At 41.2% G+C, this 13,512-nt stretch overlaps 1 protein-coding gene across 17 annotated transcripts in view; it reads left to right on the top strand.

Annotated features, from left to right (window-relative positions):
* ZNF462 (zinc finger protein 462) overlaps positions 1-13,512 on the top strand; it is a 145,352-nt gene that overhangs the window by 43,346 nt on the left and 88,494 nt on the right. The window contains exon 1 of one of the 17 annotated variants that reach the window (XM_067743737.1): positions 10,600-10,722. The exons of 13 other annotated variants lie outside the window; for them this stretch is intronic. The gene's annotated coding sequence lies outside the window, so the exon portion shown is untranslated. 3 more of the 17 variants (XM_067743734.1, XM_067743735.1, XM_067743732.1) reach the window with 3 other exon arrangements.

Here is a 13,512-nt window from a genome sequence, read left to right as displayed (position 1 = left end):
TGTGTCTCTTAATTCTGTTATTTCTATCCTTAGTTGCCTTTTTCCATTTAACATATTAAATACTTATGTCTATCTCTTCTTGTATTGCCTTTTTTTTTCTTTTCTTTCTCCAATTGGTGCTGTTGGGGGGACATAAATATTCACGATCAGTCTTCATTGTGGATTGTAAGTTTTTACATTATTAAATGTTCATCTTTATTTATTTATTTATTTTGGCCGTGCCTTGCGGCATGCGGGTTCTTAGTTCCCCGACTAGGAACTGAACCCGGGCCCCCTGCAGTGGAAGCTCAGAGTCCTAACCACTGGACATCCAGGGAATTCCCTAAATGTTCATCATTAAAACTTTTCAAAATATAATTTATTTTCCTTTACATTTGTGGAAATTTTTTATTTTTGCTTTTGCAAAAATTTAAAGATAAGCTTACAGGCTTTTTTATCTTGAATTAACCATGAGTAAAATTTATCAAGATCCCTACTTTTCTTGATATACTTTTACCATATTATTACTTTAAAGATTTTGTGTCATTTTACGGTGTATCTCTTGTAGACAAAATGCAATTAGAGTTCATTTTTGAATCTAGTCTGGGAATATTTTCCATAGTAGTTTATTGATTTAACATATACACTTGACTAATTTTTTGCACGTACTTGTATATGTCTACACACTTTTCCTTTGTTTTCTGTTTTTCACTACGTGGGCTGTGTTTGCTTTGATCAAAAAAAAGATTAAAAACTAGTCTTTTTATTTTTATTACTAATTACATTTTTAGCTTTAATACCTCTATTTAGTAACTTCAGAAAGAATACTATCAAGTATTCATATTTGTCCTTCTGTGAGAGTTGAGAATTTTCTTCCACTTACATTTATCCTCTAATGCCAACCACCCCCACCTCTTTCTTTTTAACTTGTTCATTTTATAAAATGTATTTATTGAAGTATAGTTGATTGACAATGTGGTGTTAATTTCTGCTGTACAGCATAGTGATTCCGTTATACATATATATGCAGTCTTTTTGATATTCTTTTCCATGATGGCTTATTGCAAGGTATTGAATATAGTTCCCTGTGCTATACAGTAGGACCTTGTTATTTATGTATTCTATATATAATGGTTTACATCTGCTAATCCCAACTCCCAATCCATCCCTCCCACCTCTTTATTTTTGTTGTTATGCTTGAGGATTTTTCCCAATTCTATATAATTTTATTATTATATGGAATAATCTATTGTATTATAATTGTTCTCTTTAAGGGATTGTAATTTTGTTTTGTAATTATTATAAATTGATCAATCTTTGTTCTAAATGTAAGTGGATTCTGTGTTCACATCCTCTCTTTACCTCTAAATTCCCCATTCTTGAGATCTCGATTTTGAACTTTCTCTTGGTTGGCTATATTACATCACTGAATAGATTTTGAAGAAGAGTCAGTAAGTGCAGCATTCCCTGACTGTGCTGATTGGAAAATGTGTTATTACTTTTATACATGGTTGCGAATTTCAGTTGGGAAATGAATACTCCCATCTTGCTCTCTCTTTCTCAAGCCTCTGTAGACATCCGTTCACTCTTCTTTGTCATTGAATGTTACTGGGAAGAAGTTTGTGGCTGTCTGACTTTTCCCCCCTGCAATTGACTAATTTTTAAATATCTTGATTTTGTAGTAATCAGTGTTTATCCTAGAAAACTGTACCTTTACCGAGATGTCTCAATTTTGATGATTCTGTTACTTTTCCCTGGAACATCAGATATTCCTTTATTTCGGGGAAGTTATTTTCCATCACAGATTTGAGCATATTTTGTTTTGCCCTGTTTTGTTTTACTGTCTACTCGAGAATACCTTTTATCTGTATGTTGGATCTCTGTTTTCAAACTCTCTTACCTGTCATGTTCTGTACTTGCTTTCATCTACTTGTCCTTTTCCTCTGCATTTTGTGCAGTTTTTTTGAAGACTGTTTTCCGCATCATCAACTTTGATTCTGGTTTGTGGATTTTACCTCTTATTACTTTAATATATTTATTGGTTCTGCAGTGATAATTATTTTTGTTGTCAGTTTCTTTCTTCAACTGCCAGCATCTCTTTTATCTCATGCTGATGTCTTATCATCTTATCTTTGATCTCTTCTTTTGTAGTATCTCTGTTAATTGTTGTATATAATATTCTTCTGTGCCCTGTTCTTTCAAAATATATTGTTCATTGGTCTTTTCCATGCCATGTTTCTTTCTGTCACTTTTTTTGGCCTCAGTTCACTTTCTCTAACTTACTCATCTTCAGTTAGGACATGACTCTCAGAACTTTCTCTTGGCCCCCAGGTAGTGAGGATGATATCTCTCTAAATCTCCTCCTTAAATCCTGCTTAATTCTGCTTTCAGAACCTGAGTTTGGGTGTGGATGGACTGCCTTTCTTCTGTAGCCTTCAGCAATCTGCAAGGGTCCTGGGTAGATGTCTAGGTAGGACACAGTTGATGAATCTTATCTCTGAACTCTGTGATTCTAAGTTTTAAGTCCTGCTTTAGATTTGAGGGTCCCATAGATCTACTGGTTTGGTGTGGCCAGTTTTCTTTTTTCTTTGTTTATATTTTCCTCTTTCTTTTCCTTCACCCAAGACTTCGTTTGCAGTTTGAGACAATTAGCCACCATTTTTTCTGGAAGTCCCTTGGTTAGCTTAAAGCACATATCCTTGTTCTGAGGGATTTCCAAACACTTCTGTGTTTTCAGACGTTGATCCTTACAGTGGGTTTAACTCAGCACTGCAGCTTTAGTGTGGTAATCAAATAACCACTCCAAGTTTGAATGTTTTCTAATAAGATTTTGTTTTATTATGAAAGCCTTCTGTCATACAAGAGTCTTGGGTCCTGAGGATTTACCCGACTCTTAGTATTTTCTGTATAAAATACTCCACTTCTTTCCTTTGTGCATTGCCACATCCCACTTTAGAAATATCAAGGACACCATGTCATGAACCGTTCTTAAATTATTAAGGGAGATGAATATCAGTATCAGCATTGTCTTGGCCACAGTATTCATTCTTTCACAGATATTAACTGTGTCTTTTAAGGGTGTGCTCTTATTAGCTTCTGATGCTGGGTTCTGCAACTTAGTATTTTCCCATTAATTGTTAAATAAGTGAAATATTTGCAAACATTAGTCTTCTCCTAGGCTCTTGAAAGACTGCATAGCTATTATCGTATTCATTCAATCAACAGGGCTTATAAGTAGGGCTCCCAGTGCGATGGAGAAGGGAACTCAGCATTCCAGCTGCTGGTCTCAGGGACTAGAGGGAAGATTTGAGCTTGATCTTAAAACTGGAGTGAGCATGAGGATCCCCTTGAGGGCTTGTTAAAATACAGATTGCGTGCGGGGGCCCTACCCCCAGGCTTTCTGATTCACAGAGTCTGGGGCGGAACCTGAGAAATTGCATTCCTAATGAATTCTTGGCCGGTGCTGCTGGTCTAGGGATCTCTCTTTGAGAATCATTTTCTTAAAGGATGGGAATTATGTGGATCTTCAAAACGTAGGTAAAAGTATTCTACAGGGAGGAAAACATGGACAAACATGGAGATCTCAGCATCCTCCTGATTTCTAAGTCATTCTTTTTTTTTTTTTTTAACTTATTTATTTAATTTATTTTTGGCTCCGTTGGGTCTTTATTGTTGCACGCGGGCTTTTTCTAGTTGCGGTGAGCGGGGGCTACTCTTCGTTGCGGTGCGGTGGCTTCTCTTGTTGCGGAGCGTGGGCTCTAGGCTCGCAGGCTTCAGTAGTTGCGGCATGTGGGCTGAGTAGTTGGGGCTCGCGGGCTCTAGAGCGCAGGCTCAGTAGTTGTGGTGCACGGGCTTAGTTGCTCCACGGCATGTGGGATCTTCCCGGACCAGGGCTCGAACCCGTGTCCCCTGCACTGGCAGGTGGATTCTTAAGCGCTGTGCCACCAGGGAAGCCCTCTGAGTCATTCTTTTCATTATGGTAAGGAACTCTTTCCTAAGAGACCCATATGGGGGGAATATTTAAAAAGTTAAAGATGATTACTGGCCTTTCGGATGCATTTAGTTTTTCATATCCAACAAATGGATGTAGATATCTACTAGGAATATAGATAAATAAGGGATAAATATATAATATAGTATCATATAAATGTATTAGTAAATGTGGTGACATTCTAAGTTGTGGTTGGTTTCAGGATATGACGTGTAATTTGAAATGGAATCTGGTGTCCACGGTATTCTGAAATTATTGGTCTGAGCCACTGACTGGCTGTGCCACAAGGAGACAGGTTCATTTTAAATGAACTGACCCTGATATTTCCAGACACCCCTAAGGCTCATTCAGCCAGCCTCTTCAGCCACTTTGTTGGCAGAGCACATTTTCCATAAGAAACAAGACGAAGTTTCTCATGGGGTAGATTTGGTGGGTATAAAGCTACTACATAACCTTGTTCTGATTCCATGAGGGTGGATTCTGAGGAAAGACGATTCGGTGTTATGGATCTCGTTCTTCTGTGTATACCTTTGTCAGCAACTTTCAGTCTCCCACATGTGTTTCTGAAGCAGGAGCACACTGCCTGCGTGCCTAAGAAGATCTTTGAACAGCCAGACTGCAGATGATGGAGTTTGCACCCTTTCAGTTAATCTCCTGAGTATAGAATTCTGAGCAGAGGAGGAGACACTGGGGGTTATTCTGGAATCTGCCTCCTCAGTGAAGAAAGACTCTTGTTTGTGAGAATATACGGGGCGTGGACTTCAAGTGTGAATAACTACTAATGAACTGAATAACATTTATAGAGTGTTTTTACTGCCGATTTCCTTTCTCTAATTATGGAATTCAACAGATTTTTTTTTTTTCCTGCTTCAGAGAGTATGTTCCAGAAGCCTTGGGCAGGTTATTTTTCCTGAGACCTTCGGTTTCACTAACTGAAAAATGAAGATATTGGGCCCCATTGGACGACATGGTCTTTGAGATCTCCTCTCTAGTGGGCACTAATGAGCTTACAGATAGTTAACTTTTAGGAGTGAAGTCTTCTGTTTGAGTTAAAGAAGGCACAGGTAATTTATTGTTTCAATATTTTTTAGGGAAGCCAAGGAGAGAGAGCTCTGTTCCTACCTAATTTCTTTATACTTTCCTCTACTGAAAAGGTTTATACAGTTTTGAGCTATCGGGGAGAATTGTTCCTCAGCCTTTCCAGAATCTTTGCAAACAAGAATTGAAAGGTTTTTTTGTGGAGGGAAGGCAACCAGATAGTCTCAAGTGTAGCCCCAGGTGATGATTCCAAGTGTCACATCAGTTTAGGGGAGCTTAGCAGTGTTATAAATATGTGGGTAGAATGATGCTGCCAGAGTACCTTCCGCTTGGATGGTGAGGAAAAGCAAGGTGGCCACTTCCTCACGTATCAAGGACAGGTGGGGACGTGGAATTCCTAATATCCCAGGAGTCAGCCAAGTGCTGTGATGTGGCTTCATGAACTTTATGAGCTGAGTGGGAGCAGTGGGATATAGTGCTAAGTTTTGTTTTGTTTTGTTTTTCTGGTCATGGAGCCTCTCTGGAATTGCTTAGGTTCCTATATGTTTACTTTGGGTTGGTACCACTGGTTAATTTTCTCCTGGAAAGCAGGCATGCACACACTCATTCATCCCACAGATCTTGTCAGGGCCAGACCCGTGCTGGGCCCTGGGGATGTAAGAACCAAAAGGAACACGGTACTCATCCTTTGAAGAGTGATTTTGAGTAGCCTGGGGCCCCGTCACTTTGAGAGAAGATAATTTTGTATGTTGGAGAGGAGAGAATGTGCATGATGTTTTTCATAGAAATTCTAGTTGGAGGCCACGTGCTAACTGTAGGACTTGACCATTTTTAATGATGTTGATCCCTTACCCACAGAGCCCACAGGGTCATCATCAGTGCAAGGGGCTTATCACTAAGGACAGATGGACCAGTTATATTCCTTAATCTTGGATTTTTCTTGAAAAGTTTATAGTAAAATACCCAAATCAGAAAAATAAAACTAAAAAACTCATGATGTCATAGGACAGGAAGGCTACTAAGATCATTTTGAACCATGGAACCATAGAATCTTTGAGCTGGAAGAGAACTTGCTGATCATCTAGTCCTGAGATTCCCCAGCCAGGACCACATGAAAGGCTTATAAAGGCAGGTGGCTTATAGGCAGAGACTGAAAATACCTGGAGACCACTTGTGACAGGGTTTCCATCCTCCACACTCTTGTCATTTTGGACCAGATCGTTCTTCCTTATGGGGGTTTTCCTGTGCGTCGTAGGATGTTTAGCAGCATCCCTGGCCTCTACGCATTAGATACCAGTAGCACCGCTCCCCCCGCCCCCACCCAGTTGTGAGAACCAAAAGTGTCTCCAGATATCCCTGGGCTGGGGTCTGTGGGGGTAAGATTGCCCCTGGTTGGGACCACTGCTCTGTGACAACATAAGGTTAGTAGAAGAATCTAACTCTCATAACCAATCTTTTTATGTTTGATTGGAATCTTATCACTCACAAGCTCTGCTTCATTCATTCATTTGTTTATTCATTCAGCACATTTGCTGAGTACCCATTGTGTGAACTGTCCCCAGTGCTGAAGATACCAGTGTAAATAGATAGGTGTGGGCTTGCTATCAGGGTGCCTGTGTTCTAGCAGAGGGAGATGGAGCACAAACAAACAGGTATCATAGCAACAGTGAAGGAACTTAAAAGGCAGCGTCATGTGGTAAGAGAAAGTCAGCATGGTCAGAGCTGTGGATAGGGGCTCGATTTCATGGGGATGGGGAGGGCGGGCTAATATTAGATGGAGTTGTGAGAAAGCCCCTTTGAGCCCAGAATTGCATGAGGAGGAGTCAGCCGTGACGAAACTAGGCATTTATTTGTCTCTGAATAATAATAAAAAGTGAGAGATCAATTAAGTCAGAAAAAAATCTTTCAAAATACGAGAAGAAAATTTTGTAAAACACTCCTTTGTACAAAAAGGTTGACTGGCATAATCTAATCTCTTCATTTAGTGAAATGATCCAAGTAAAGGCTTCGAAAGACTTGTTCAAGGTGAAGGTGGCAGGCGGAGCCATCACACCTGCTGGGAATAAATTATTTTACTTGCTGGAGAGGCATTTCTGGATCCTTGTCTTTTTTTTTTTTTTTTTTGAGCAGCCCAATAGTGAATAAGCTGAAAGACCTAAGTTTGTTGGGCAAAGTGAGATTTTCATTAAGGATTTATGGAACGTGGGGCTTGGCCAAGTACCTGAGCCACTGTAGTGTTTTCACATGGTGATAAATCCTACTGTTGTGTTGGCAGACAAATGTCTTAACTTTCTGCTAAGAAGTTCTTGAGGCGCAGTGATTTTTAGGAGTAAACTTACTTGCTGAGAGTAGATTGGAGAGACTGCAAGAGAAAAGGAATTCTTTAGCTATCATGTAAAAGAAAATATTCCTAATTCTTGGGTATCTGCCAGTTCCATACATAAGAACATAGGGTGTTTTTCCTGTTTTCTTGGAACGGGGTAGGAGAACCAATGGAGCTCAGTGGGCAGTGCCTTCTGCTATAGGTGGAGGCCAAGAGGAGAAAAAAAAAAAATCACAATCTTCTTGAATAGGAGGACTTCACAGTGGTCACGATTCCTGATTCACACAAGCCCAGCCATTGTTTACCTTTCCAGAAAGCAGTCTGCTTAGGGCTTTCAGCCTGAGGGGGTAGTTAGATCAGGAACCATGGAGTGGCTATATTTTGTCAAATATAAGAAATTGAACTGGAAAGGTTACTGCATCAGGGCCTTGTGTGCCACAGATATAGGCAGACTCGGGACAATTCTCATTTAAAGGAAGTGACTTTGAATTTTCTGAGCACAGCGTGAGCACAAGGCAAAGAACAAATCTCAGAGGGATTAGATTGGGACTTTTGTGGGCTCTTCCTCAAATAAGAGAGGTTCTTCTGGCAAAACTTTCTTATACTTTCACCAGCCCTGGATCCTTTCGTTTTGTTTTTTGTTTTTTTTTTTTCCTCTCAGAAGGTAATAGAGAGCAAGGTGAGTTGTTCGAATGGTTTCTGGATTCATTCACTAAAACTGTAGAATTTAGACGTGGTGGGGTTGGCCAGACCTTCTGTGCCGGGCACAGATCTGGCTATGAAGACATGCCCAAGGCCTGTGGTCAGCGAAGCCTTCAGACCCACAGAGGAGCTACTCAACGCGTGGTTTGGTCTTTCACAATATGGAAGATGCCTTTGACTGCAGCTTCTGCTTACTCTGCGTCTTAATCAGTTCTGTAATGAAGACCCAGCAGCATATCTGCAACTTCCCTTTAATTTTACAATTTTTATGATGAGAGTTCTTGTAGTGTGAAAAGTGTCTGTGGAAACCCAGCCAGCATGCTGAAGAGTCTACAAAGGAATACAGCGATTTTCTGTCTCTGCCGTTGGGGTGAGGTTTGGCTCTAGAGGAGAGAAATCGGGTCCCTCTTGATCTCCAGGCTCGGGCAAGAATGGCTTCAAAGTTTCCAAGGAATTTCCTGATGGACCCATGACATTTCAGAGAATGCATTCGACCCTAAGAGTGGTTTTCGCTCATTTGGAAGAACAAAATGAGCTGGGATCTCATTTGTCATGGTTGCCTTTTGAGAATTTTAGCATGTGGAGGCGTCTTCATTTTGTTTTGTTTCTCAAGGAGAATATTGTCAGGACGCTTCTCAGAATTGGACTTATCTGGTGAACTGCAGGTTCCCCTTCACAGACAATGAAGTCTAAAGCTCCTGAGATACCACCCTGCTTCCTCCCTTTCTTTTCTAGTCCCTTCTCTCCTCTTTTATCTCCTTATTCAAATCACACGCTTCCTTTTCTAAGGACAGGAGAGCTGGCAGGCTGCCTATTGGCCGGTTGGCCTCAATTAGCCTTATATCATTGCAAAGGAATGCATGAATTCTCCAGAAGGTATGTACTATCTCTTTCTGTATTAGACACTCACTACCTGCTTTCATAACAGGTCACTCAGCCAGAATGGCTTCTTGTTTACATATCTGATATTGTTTTGGTCATTTGGATTAGATCATCTCATTTTAATAATGATCCCCGAGGTTATCTGTTATGAAATATTACTCCAACATGCTCTGTAAAACTTGAAAACTTGATTCAGGAAAACAAAGCTAAAATAAGAGAACCTGAAGGCTAGCATCCTTGGCCGCAAGGTGACTGGGGTTATTAATCTGCAGATTGCCTGCTTCAGACTCTGTCCCAGAGATGGAACAGAGGCCACACATGGGCATTGGCAGGACTCAGGCTTGCGTGGTATTTCTCTGCTACTATTTAAATTCAGTCTCATCTTGGGGGTTACATATGTGATTGCAAATTAATCCTTTCTCTTCTGAAAATTTGGTTTTGAAGAACAGCTGTGTCTCCCTTCTGAATTCCTTAATTATTTATCCTCCCTGATATGTTAAACCTTTCATTAGTGTGGTGAATTGCCAAGAGTACACAGAACTGCTTAGATCATGTAGCAAACAGTATAAACATTGGATAGGACATTTGAAGACACCACATGGTGAGCCAGGATCTATAGTTGTACCAAATGTTGTGGGATCAATGTAGGTATCTTGTTGTTGGAAGTTCTTTGTTGGTTTATTTTGTTGGCTTATTTTTTTTTAATCACTGTAACATGGGAAGAGTATGTATGTCATTTGTACTTATTCAAAAGTGTTCTAACAGAAGTGTTAAATCTGGAGGGCACATGCCCCTATCTGAGTTCAAATTAAATCAAGAAAATGAATTATTTCATATATACGTACACGTATGTATGTATATATGTATGTGCAGAGGACAGGCACCCTATGATACATGTGTTTGCATATATATGCATGCCTGTGTGTGCATATCTACAGTCTGTATTTGCATTTGTAAGTGTGATTCCATAACTACTGTTCCTTTTCCTGAAAGGAGATTTCTACCTCTATTTCTTGATCCAGTCCTGTTTGGAAAGATGCTTTAAATGATTTTTAAATTAGAACTCCCACTTCGACCATGACAAGAGTAAATGATAAGCAGTGATGTACAACACGTCTTGTTGCTGAGAGTAGCAACCCACACTCAAAAGTGGATTAGTTAGTGATTTTTTTTTCCCCTCATTTTTCATCCTAAGCATGAAAATTCTTCTTTCCTCCCAAACCACGTTCCTGGGGCTTGAAATAAGAGATGTTAACTTCCCAACACACCCCGCAGCTCTTTGACCTCATCATAGCAACAGTTTCCGATCTCAAATACATTTGTAGAATGATCTTTAAGTTCCTGATTTTTCTGTCTTTCTAGCTGAACGGTGCCGAAGTTTATGCATTCCACTAACTGATAATTGGTTTTTCCAATCATGGGAAAGGAAAGTAAGAAAAGCACAGACAATAGGTGCTCACTAAAGCCTTTTCTTAGAATTGTGATTCAAGAGAACGGAGGAGTTCAGTGTCTTACAAATGAAACTAGGTTTCTGGAGTGGACATAGGAAAAGCATCTTACGGTGTTTCTGGTTCTATTTCTCAAAGGCTTTGAAGCTTATAATTAGTTGCTCTTGAATCCCTGTGGCTGTGGTGCTTCACAGCTTTATTTCTGGTCTGCAGTCCTTCAGTCAGAGAACAGGGTAGGTCCAGGCAAGGCCTGCACCTTTTCATTTGGACACTTCCCGGAGACAGTTGGGATTTTGACTTGAAGACCGTGTTCGTGCTCCATGCAATCCTGGAGAACAGTGCTCGCCGAGGTGACCCAGGTGAGGGTTGTGGTGGCAGGATTGTAGGAGTGCCCTCAAACACCCAGGGCGCCTCCCTTCTCCCCTCCTGTCTGGGCAGTGAGTGGGGAGGACACATGATGAACCTGTGGATTGTCCCCTTTCACCTTCACAGGAGGAAAATGGAGGCATAATGGGTCTCTGAAATTGTGAACACAGAAAGTGGGTGGGCAGACGGTAGAAATTAAAATTGGTGGGTTTTTTTAAGTTGAAGTGTAGTTGATTTACAGTGCTGTGTTACTTTCTTTTTTTTAATTTATTTTTTAATTTTTTAATTTTTTGGCCACACCGCATGGCATGTGGGATCTTAAGTTCCCGGACCAGGGGTTGAACCTGTGCCCCCTGCAGTGGAAGTGCAGAGTCCTAACCACTGGACCGCCAGGGAATTAATTCCCTGTGTTACTTTCTGAAGTATAGCAAAGTGATTCAATTATATATATAGATCTACTTATCTGTCTTTTTTTAGATTCTTTTCCGTCATAGTTTATTACAAGATATTGAACATAGTTCCCTGTGCTATACAGTAGGACCTTGCCATCTTTTTTTTATATATATAGTAGTTTGATTCTGTTAATCCTAAACTCCTAATTTATCCCTCCCTCCCCCTTCCCTCTTTGGTAACCATAAGTTTGTTTCCTATGTCGGGGAGTCTGTTTCTGTTTTGAAAATAGGTTCAAAATTGGTGTTTTTAAGATTGAGGAAGAGCAGCTGGTGGCCATTCTCTCCCTTTCCCCCTTCTCAGCTGTATATTCCCAATCCTTAACAAGATCTCTGGATTTTCTTTAAATATGTCTTCAAGAGTTTGTCCAATATGGGAAGTTGGGTTTGGGGTTTCCCATCAAAACCCCACCTCTTGAAAACTCTAGACTTATCCATGTAAATTGCACAGACCAACACGTGGCAATCCATAGTGCAGAGTCGTGATAATTAGTATGGTCAATTAGTATGGTCGTCTAGAGGTTTCACATTAGGAGGACTAATCACATTAGGTGCTAGCTTATTTGGGAACGAATCCATTTTTCATCTGCCTGCCAAGGCCTCATCATGGGTGGTGTTGTGAGTCTAGTCGTCCGATGCCTGTTTGACCTTGAGGGGCCTGGAGATATTGCATTGGGAGTAGGAGATGGGGCCGGTGGGGGGGGGACACGCTTGTTTGATTTGTAGATTCATCTCATGACCTTTTGAAATAGCATTTCTTTCAGTTAGTTCAGAAGCTTCCTCTTCGGCTTTTGATTTTGCTGATTTGGTCAGTGGGGAAAAAAAAATACTGCTAATCTCATTATCGCAGTAGAATTTTTAAATAAAGTAAATAGATAGGAGATCAAGGCTTTTAACTTGAAATCGTCATTTGGTAGCAGCTCAGTGTCTGGTGTAGCCTTTTAGGGTTGCTGTTCTTTCTCGGTTGATGAAACAGTCAAATATGCAAGAGAGTATTTCTCATCTTTGTTCCCATCTTTGTTGTTGGTTTCTCAGAGGATTACCATCTGCTGCAAAAACATCCTCGAGCTGATGGATGGGTCATCCTCAGGTCCAGCTTTCTTTGTCTCTCTCCTCCCCTGTTCCGTCTCCGCCTCCCTCCTCTCACTTTTCGCCCATGTGTGCGTCCTCAGTCTCATAAACACGTCAAGTTTCTGTGTCTTTGATTGTTTAGGCCATGCAGGCAATTTCTGTTTCCTTCTGTCAGCGTCTCCAGGAGCAATGTGTGCACAAAGACAAAATGGCTTTCAGAGGAGGCCACATCCTCATCTGAGGACTCAGTGCAGACATCCAATTGAAGGCCACTCGGTGGTAACCAGACACTGGTTCTCTCGGCAGCCTGGAGATTAACCTCTTCTAAGGCTCTGTGCTATTTTTGAGGTAGAGTCTGCAACAACATTAAAGCTAGAACCTATTAGGAAATCACTTTCATCATCTCTTCTTTTTCCAAATCAGTGGCTTTTTTTTTTTTTTCCTGATCTCCTAACCCTTTAATCTCCTTTGTAGCAGAGCAAGGAGACCGTTGGTTTGTTTGCATCCAGCGAAGTTTGAATCCTTCCTTGCTAAGAGCTTCGGAAGACACCAAGATATTAGAGAACCGTGCAGAGAGATGAATTTCATCTCGGGGTGGATGACTTAATGCCAAAGGTGCCCTGCTTTCCTTGGGCAGAACTGTCATTTTTTTGGTGGATGTTGTGCGAACTAGGCTCAAACTTTCCAAAAGACACACAGCAGAAAGCCTTTTGTTGCATTATTTCTAAAGGCTTGAAGTTTTGAAGGGAAGAGATTTTGTTTTGCTCTCGGCTACACAATGGAGCTTTCAGAGAACCTCTTTTAAAAGGAATAGCTACAGCCTTTGTGTTGAAGGGTGTGCCTGTTGGCAGGGTCCGCTGATGCAGACAGACTGGCTGGTGATTAACAAAGGTCATTAGACTTTGGAATCTGGCAAGCAGAGTCGGATGGTATGTCTTCTGTGTGTGGAAGGACGACTCCCAAGAAGCCAAGGCATTCTGGAGGTTCCCCCCTCCAGCCCACCCCCAAAGGCAGCTGGAGAACAGGGTCTGGTCCAGGAACGTCCTGCGGTAACCAGGGCTGTGCTGGGATGAACGGACTAGCCCATCAGGCATGGGATAAAAGAACCTTCGGAGATCCTGGTGAATGACATTTGAGGAGGAGAGAGGTGCTGCTTTTTCGGGAAGGAGTGAAAACAGTTCCTCCTTTGTTGGGAGGAGGAGGGCAGAGGAGGGGCCCAGGCTGCTCCTCTCCTGTTGCCTCGGCCCGGCAGCCTGGCAGCAT

The sequence above is a fragment of the Pseudorca crassidens genome, chromosome 7, assembly GCF_039906515.1.
Source record: "Pseudorca crassidens isolate mPseCra1 chromosome 7, mPseCra1.hap1, whole genome shotgun sequence".
Classification (NCBI taxonomy): domain Eukaryota; kingdom Metazoa; phylum Chordata; class Mammalia; order Artiodactyla; family Delphinidae; genus Pseudorca; species Pseudorca crassidens.
Note: the sequence above shows the minus strand (reverse complement) of the source record. Positions and strands in the feature narration are given on the sequence as shown.